Raw genomic sequence first — 8195 nt, forward strand, 5'->3', positions numbered from 1 at the left:
ACCCACCTTTAATCCCAGTACTGGGAAGCATACACGCCTTTAATCCCAGGAAGTGACAGCAGGGTGGAGAAAGGTATATAAGGCGTGAGGAAACAGGAACTAAAGCAGTCCAGCTGAGACCCTTTCAGGTGAAGACTCAGAGGCTTTCAGTCTGAGGATTCATGGGAACAGGATCGGCTGGAGTTGGCGAGGTGAGGTGGCTGTGGCTGCTTCTCTGATCTTTCAGCTTTTACCTCAATATCTGGTACCAGGTTTTTTATTAAAAGACCAGCTAAGATTCAAACAATAACTAGCTAACCTTCTCTCCTTGCTGGCATCTCCAAAAGACCCGTTCTTCTGCTTCCCCAAACCAGAAAAAGCCGCCACTCCAATCTCCTCCCTACTACTTCCTGTGTCTCGCTCTCTCTCCCCGATGCCCTCTGATGCTCTGTGATTTTGTTCTGTCAACTAGTTGCTAACTCAGCCTCCTGACCCAAGGTTAATGTCATTTAATCAATGTAAATACAAACTCGGGGTTCATGGTGTGATCAAATATTTCCCCAATACCCCCCCTTTTTTAGACAGGGTCTCTCTGTTATGTAACTTTGAGTCTCCTGGAACTGTATGTAGTCCAGGTTGATCTCATGCTCACAGAGATCCACCTGCCCTACCTCCTAGTGCTGCAATTAAAGGCATGTGCCGTCATTCCCAGAAGAATTTCATAATTGCAGTGTACACATGTATCCATCCTTCATTTCTTCCTTCTCAGTATGCTATCTTTTTTTCACAGATTAAATGGAATCTCAAGAGGCTAAATGCAGAGAGTAGAGTAGGCATCAGTGGACTGCCAACATGGTTTTGTCTTAGTTTATTTTCCCCATTGCTATGATAAAACACTCTGACATAAGTAACTTCAGAGAGAAACAGTTTACTTGGCTCTCGGTTCCAGGTTATAGTTCATCATTTGAAGAAGTCATGGTGGCGGGAACTCGAAGCCACTAGCCACCTCACAGTCAAGAACAGAAAGGTGCCTGATGTAGCGTGCAGGCCTTTAATCCTAGCACTTGAGAGGGAACAAGGGATGGCCTGTAAGCGTTGCAAATGTAAGAGAAAAAGTTTCCCCAGTGTGAGTGTTGCAGCTCAGTCGGGAGCCAAGGCATACCACAGAGTCACCCTCACAGCAAACCTCATGTGAGATGTGCTGGGAGACACAAGAGGATGGCTGCCTCTGCTTGGGGAGAAGCAGCAGGGAACGGAGCAGGAGGCGGGCTTTACAGAGGGTTTCTTGGGGTGTGTGTGTGCAGAACTTTCCAGGGTGGTGTGGGATTGGTGGGACTTTGTGGCCTGATCTGGGGCAAGCTCAGGGACTAGTGGAATTTCGAGCTCAGGAACTGATGGGTTTTCAAAACCAGGAGGTGAGCTCAGACTTTACCCCCCACCTTCCTTCTGTCCTCGGTTGTCATTCTACAAGTTCAAAGCCTCGTCTCCCTTGTTAGTCATTTAGCATTCATCTGAGTCATTACAATTAATCCTCAAGAAAGTCACATACCCTAGGGCAACATTTATTTGACCTTAATGTCACATGAATCTTAAAAGGTCTTATTAATAAAAAAAAAACCCCAGAGCCAGATATTGGGGTGAAAGTGGAAAGATCAGAGGAACAGAACAAGCCAGCCACAAGTTCTTACCACTAGGAAATCCTCTGCCCAAGAGAGCTGCTTCCTGTATACTCATGCCTTTCTGTGCCCTGCATCTTACTTCCTCTCTCTGCCCAGCTACATCACTTCCTCTTTCCGCTCAGCTCTGTCACTTCCTGTCTGTCTGTACAGACCCCCAGACCTCTCTGGTTAACTAGTGCTGGGATTAAAGGCATGTGCCACCACGCCTAGCTCTGGTCCCAGTGTGGCCTTGAACTCACAGAGGAATCTCTGCCTCCCAAATGCTAGGATTAAAGGCGTGTGTTACCACTGCCTGACCTCTGTGTTTAATATAGTGGCTGGCTTTGTCCTCTGATCCCCAGGCAAGCTTTATTTGTTAGAGCGCAAATGAAATATCACCACACCTTAACAAGAAAAACCTCAAAATATCCCCATTAGCAAACAACTGTTAGATCCATTTTTATAGTAAATTTCATCCAAATAAGTATAAACCAAATCAAAACAGAGAGTCTTAAGGTAGATATGTACACTAGGCCCTACTTCCCAAGGAGGGTTGCCTTTGTAACACCTAGGAATCCCTAAAATATGGTGATATGGCTAGGGGCAGAGTTCTGTGGTATAGCACGCACGTAGCATGTGTGAGACCCTGGGTCCAATCCCCAAAACACCCAAATATAAATGAAATAACACGTAGCTGAGATTTAGCCCCAAAAGAGTTACGGTATTTTTTTAAACTTTATATGACCCTGTAAATATCAGAATAAAAGGGAATTGGCGGATTGGTGAGGTGACTCAGCAGGTAAAGGCACTCAACGCTAAACTTGACAACCTAAACTTGATCTCTGGGACCTACCGCTTAGAAGGAGAGAGCCAACGCCCGTAGGTTTTCTTCTGACCTCAACAGGTGTGCTGTGGCACCCACACACACATGCACGCACGTGTGCGCCCCACATAAATAAGGTAAAATAAAATAGTTAAGTGTAATAATTTTTTAAAAGACACAGCTAACTGTTGCTGGAGTGAAATATTTCATCCATAAAATCTGTGACTCTTGCCCATATTCTAGGTGGGAAAGTCTGTTTCTGATCTAAAGGTTGCAAAAGAGACAGAGGAAAAGGAAGGATAGTGGGAGGGCTGCGTGCACCCCATTTCCGGAACAATTGGGGTGTCACAGGATAGAATGAAAGCAAACACATGTCAGATCTTCACTAGCTTAATTGGCATTCTAGAAAGGGAAACATACCTGTCTTGGACACTGTTCTATTGCAGTGAAGAGACACCATGACCAACACAACTAATAAAGCATTTTACTGGGGGCTTGCTTCTAGTTTCAGAGGTTAGGCCATCATCACAAAGGTGGAGAGTGTGGCAGCAGCAGGCAGGCACTGGAGCAGCAGCTGAGAGCTTACATCCGATCCACAAGCTCCAGGCAGCTAGCTAGCAACACTAGGTCAGGTGTGGGCTTTTGAAGCCTCAAAGCCTACCCCTCAGCCCCACCCCCAAAGCCACACCCCCTAATCCTTCCTAAACAGTCCACTAACTGGGACTCAAACATTCAAAGACATGAGCCTATGGGTGGGGAGCATTCTCATTTAAACCACCACACCACCTTCCTAAAATAAACGTTCCGGTGAGCTGAGCAGCGGAGTCATTTTTGTTTGTTTGTTTTTATTATTTTTTTATAGTGTTTTTCGAGACAGGGTTTCTCTAATGTCCTGGAACTCACTTTATAGACCAGGTTGGCCTTGAACTCACAAACTTAACAGCCACACCCAGTAAGGGGTTTGGTTTTATAGACAGGAACAGAGAGCAAAGGGTAGACTGGTCATTTCAAGGTTAATTTCCTTGTGTGGAGAGGGAAACAGAACAATAATTTAAAAAATAATAATAATAGTAACCAGATAACGCTAGTTTCCATTTGCAGGCAGAGACTTTCATTGTCGTGCCAGCTGAAACCTGTCTGCATGGAAAATTTGGTGACCTTTTTTCTTCCTGATTTCTCCGAAGGTCAGAAAACAATTCATTTCTTGGTTTGGTGATCTGGAACTTTAGTCTGACACTCTGATTTTTAGTTTGACCTGCCAGTGCCCAAGCTCTGGAGCTTGTCTAAACTAATCCTTCACAGTAGTTCACATAACCTTTGTCATGACTGGTTGTGGATATGTCTCAGTGGTGGAGAACTTTCCTGCCATGTTCTAACTCCTGGACTGGATCCCCAGCACTGCCTAGAAATGTTAACATCTGGAACTCCTCACCATGAACTCATCACTGGCGTCTGAGGCTCACTGTGTTATTCTGTGTCTGTGATTTGCAATTCTTCACGCTCAGACATGAACACAGACAGCATGTGCTGTTGGGCCAGCAATAGGCACAGGATTCCAGCAGAAGTCAACGGATATACACATGTCTCAGCCCTGGGCTGTCCTGGTGGGAAGCCTGCAGAAAATGAGATTATCATAGAACATTCCAGATGCACACTGAGCTCCAAACAAAAGCAAATCAAGTTCATGTGTTGACATGTCTTAAGAAATTTCAAAGTGTCAAAGAGCAAAAAGGAGTGATTTGCCTACAAAGAACCCTAGACTGACAGCCAAAGCAGCAATAGATGGGCAGAAACGAAAGAAAGGCTTTCTCCAAAGTGTGAGAGAAAACAGCTAGCTGCCCACAAAATTGACCTGCCGTGGTAGAGGCTCACACACTGTGGGTATTCCAGGACCCCACCAGCAAGGGAACCTGGAGCAGGGCTTCCTGGGAGAGGCTTGTCAGAAGACGTGGAACTCGGGTAAGAGTAGACACAGACGAACAAATCAGCGAACGTTTGGATGAATCCAGACAAGTACTGAATACGTAAGACAAGAACAATAACAACTCGCCCAGGAAGTCCCAAAGATGAAATTACAGTACAGAGCAAATACAGAATTGGGGAGCAGAATAACTAGAGTCACTCAACAGTCCTAACCCTGTTCAAGATGCGTAAAGATGAAGAAATGGACCAGATCTGTGTTGTAGTCCCCTAATCCAACACTCCAGAGACTGAGGCAGGAAGATAGAGGATTCTAGGCCATTCTGGCCTAAGGAGCAAAACTTGGTCTCAAAAAAAAAAAAAAAAAAAAAATCTTAAAGGCAATCAATAGAAATTGAACAAACAGCTACTAAACCAGAGGGTAATGGATGACGGTTGTTGGTTTTAAATAACCGGCAGCAGCGCTGGTTACCATGCAGAAAGGTCATGAAGCGCGAGGTATGAGGCACAACCAAACCCAGTATCAGGAGGAAGTGGGGGACAGAAGAGAGCATGGCCAGGCCTGGGGCAGAAACATGTGCGGGAGAGAGGGGGGGCGGGGCGGGGAGCAGAAGAGAGGGGCGGAGTCTGTGTCTGGCTTTTTAAGGATTCCCCTGCACATGTGCAGGTGGGCTTATGGAGCTACGCCTCGCATGCGCTGATGGCGTGACCATGCCGTAAGTGCAAATTATGTAATCACGCAGTGCGCAGATGACAAAAGACGTAAGACCCCTTACTTAGCTACTGAACTGCATGTGTGGGGTCATATAGCTGGAGTGGCCGAATCCTAACAATGGCCTCAGAGAGAAGAGGAATTCCGACAGGACAGACCTGGAAGGAATTTCCCAAGCACCCCATTCAGTGTGTCTCATCGAAGTCTAGACCGTGGAAAGGGAAAGCTGGCTCATCCTGAGATGACCACGTGTCTGGAGAGGGTCTTCCAAGAGATGGGAGCACAGGACCTTCCAGTTCAGCAGGAAGCCTGAACTGAGACACAAACCGCTCAGGGATTAGAGCTGAGGTTGCCTATGCTTCTCCAGGGTGCTTGCACGTTTAATGCGAGTTATGTGTGCTACAGACTACATTCTATCCATTACACTTCAAAACAGTATTTCTTTCTGATTTTAAAATAATGTATACCAAGTGTAGAACATCTCAGCTATTCAGAAAGCACAAACATTGGACTTAAGGCAATTGTAGGGCAGAAGCATCTCTGCTGCGAGATTTTTGTTGCTGTGTCCTGGAGATCAGTCAAATCCAGTGCCCAGGTATGCTACGGAAGTGCTGTACCCCTTAGTGCATCCACATCCCATCATCTGTGCTTCCGTTGCTATGAAACACCTGTGTGCCCTGGAAACCCTTTCCAAGAACTCAGTACTCAAATAACGAGCGGGGAGATCCCTGCAGCCATTTTAATATACCCAAAGGCCCAGAAGCCAGAGAACCCAATCCTACTGTGAGTAGAAACACAGAAAAACAAAACAGCAAGTCACAAAGATCTTCAGCCATCAAAGTGAAACCTGAGGGTTTAGACCTAGGGATCAGGCTGACAAATATGAGCGGTGCCGCCATGTTCAAAGAACGCAAGGTAAGCTCAGCGAAAACACTAGCTTGACCTCCGCAGTCTCTGAAAGCCCAGCTTGTTTGCTGAATGTCCCCTCCCTTACACAATTAAGCAGTGGGTCTATACTACATCATCTATGCACATCTGTCACTTTTATCTGTCATATGACACATTTTGACACTCGAAGAAGTGACTGTCAGTCATCCCAATTTCCTGATTGCATCATAGAGGTGTCTGTACCTGCCGCACTGGGTTCCTTCAGGCACAGACAAATAATGACTCTATGCAGATTAGGCAGCACTCGGTAGTTAATACTAATGTCTCCCCATTCTGATACTGTAGAGGCAGACTGCAAACTGAATCCGGGTCATAGATCTTTTCTGTTTTATCTCTCTCTTTCTGTGTGTGTGTGTGTGTATGATAAACTGATGAAAATTTCAAAACCACACAAAATCTCAGTGTCTGCAACCACTTAACAGGTTTTGAAAATCCCCTCACCGCACGCCCGCGTGTCTCCAGCTGCCCACTCTAGAAGGCTCTAGCCTCTCAAGCTGGTCCCAGTCTGGCAGTTCCTTTCTCCTACGTTCCACCTTCCTTTCCGCTGCTCTGTGCCTGAGCCTGTCGGCCTTGACTGCGGTCTTCTCTAATCGTCTATTTCCTGCTCTGGCTTGCTGCCTAGAACAATTCCTCAAAGATACAATACTTACAAAAAAAAAACTAGCCAATTAAGTGCGTGAAAATGTAAAGTCTCGGAAGTTAAGCTCCTCCCACCACGCATCGCGTCTCGCTTCCCTCTACCTAGCGCTGCTGCGCTATCAAATATTTCCATCTTATGTTAGTGATATGACTCACAGTTGATTTTACAGTTTTCTCTTAAGATGTCCGTGCCTGTGTTTTCTATTATGAAAAATGTCCTCCTAACCACACCCTGCTTCAGCCTTCAGAATATCACAAGGGCGTCTGAAATAGTAACTGAATGCCTCTGATCTTCAGCAACTCCAGTAACCTTCCAAAATATTATGTAATCAGAGAATTCACTTATGCTTTTGGGTTTTTGTCTGCGTGACCCATAAAGCAGCACTCACTGGGCTTTTGTTTCTGATGAGATAGAATCACTCGGTTAGTTCATTTTCAGTTCTTATTACCGCTGTGACTTTAATTTTCACACACAAATGTCTACTTATAATAGGTTTCATGAAAGACGACATGTCAGTGGTGTCTAATTTTATACAACTGGATGATTTGCTTTGCTTTAGACAGAATTTGGCAGACTTTGTGGAACAAAATGAAAGCTTGCCTTAAAATGTTTAATACTCAAACAGTCAAAATGTACCTGTTTGGTCTAGAGAACACAGGTCAGTGGGTGGAGCTCTGAGCAGGCATGACGCCGGCACCTTGCAAGCACTTGGGAGGTCGGCGGCAGGAGCATCGAGAGGTAAAGGTCATCTTTGGGTATATAGAGAGTTTGAGGCCAGCCTGGGCTACACGAGACCTTGCCTCAAAACAAACAAACAGACCAATTGTACTAATTTTTGCTGTGCAAAAATCTCTAAGGTTCTAATGAAACTGTATGATGGGAAAGAATCTATGTAGCTTTTTTTTTCTTCAAAGGGATTCAGAAGCTATTTAAAATCAATTTCCCACTCATAATCAGAGAAGTTGACAAGGGTTCCTTGAAAGTTTGCGGGAAGTTGGTGGTGGTGGCACACACGTTTAATCCCAGCATTTGGGAGGCAGAGGCGGGCAGATCTCTGACTTTGAGGCCAGCCTGGTCTATAAAGCAAGTTCAAGACAGCAAGCATTACATAGAGAAACCCTGTCTCCAAAAAAAAAACAAGAAAAAAGGACCTGGCATTTTTTTTTCATGCCTTTCTACAGGGTATAAAGATATATTTGAATTTAACTTTTAGTCAGGCTATGTACCTACAGTCTAGAAAATTATATTTTTCTTAATCTTTTTTCTTTTGGGGGTTAAAAAATTTCTTCTTCTTCTTCTTCTTCTTCTTCTTCTTCTTGTATGTGATGTGGTGCAGGGTTGGGAGCATCATGGTGCATCCATACAGAGAGCTCAGAGGACAGTGCTGTGATGTCTGTTTTCTCCCTCCACCAGGCCGGACGCAAACTCGAGGCAAGCTTGCTGCTCTGCCTCCCGAGTGATGAACTTAAATGTGTGCGCCATCGTGCCTGCCCTGCAGATGCTGGCTTTGGAGTC

Source organism: Peromyscus californicus, unplaced genomic scaffold, assembly GCF_007827085.1.
Source record: "Peromyscus californicus insignis strain IS unplaced genomic scaffold, ASM782708v3 Scaffold_20__1_contigs__length_68692818, whole genome shotgun sequence".
NCBI lineage: Eukaryota > Metazoa > Chordata > Mammalia > Rodentia > Cricetidae > Peromyscus > Peromyscus californicus.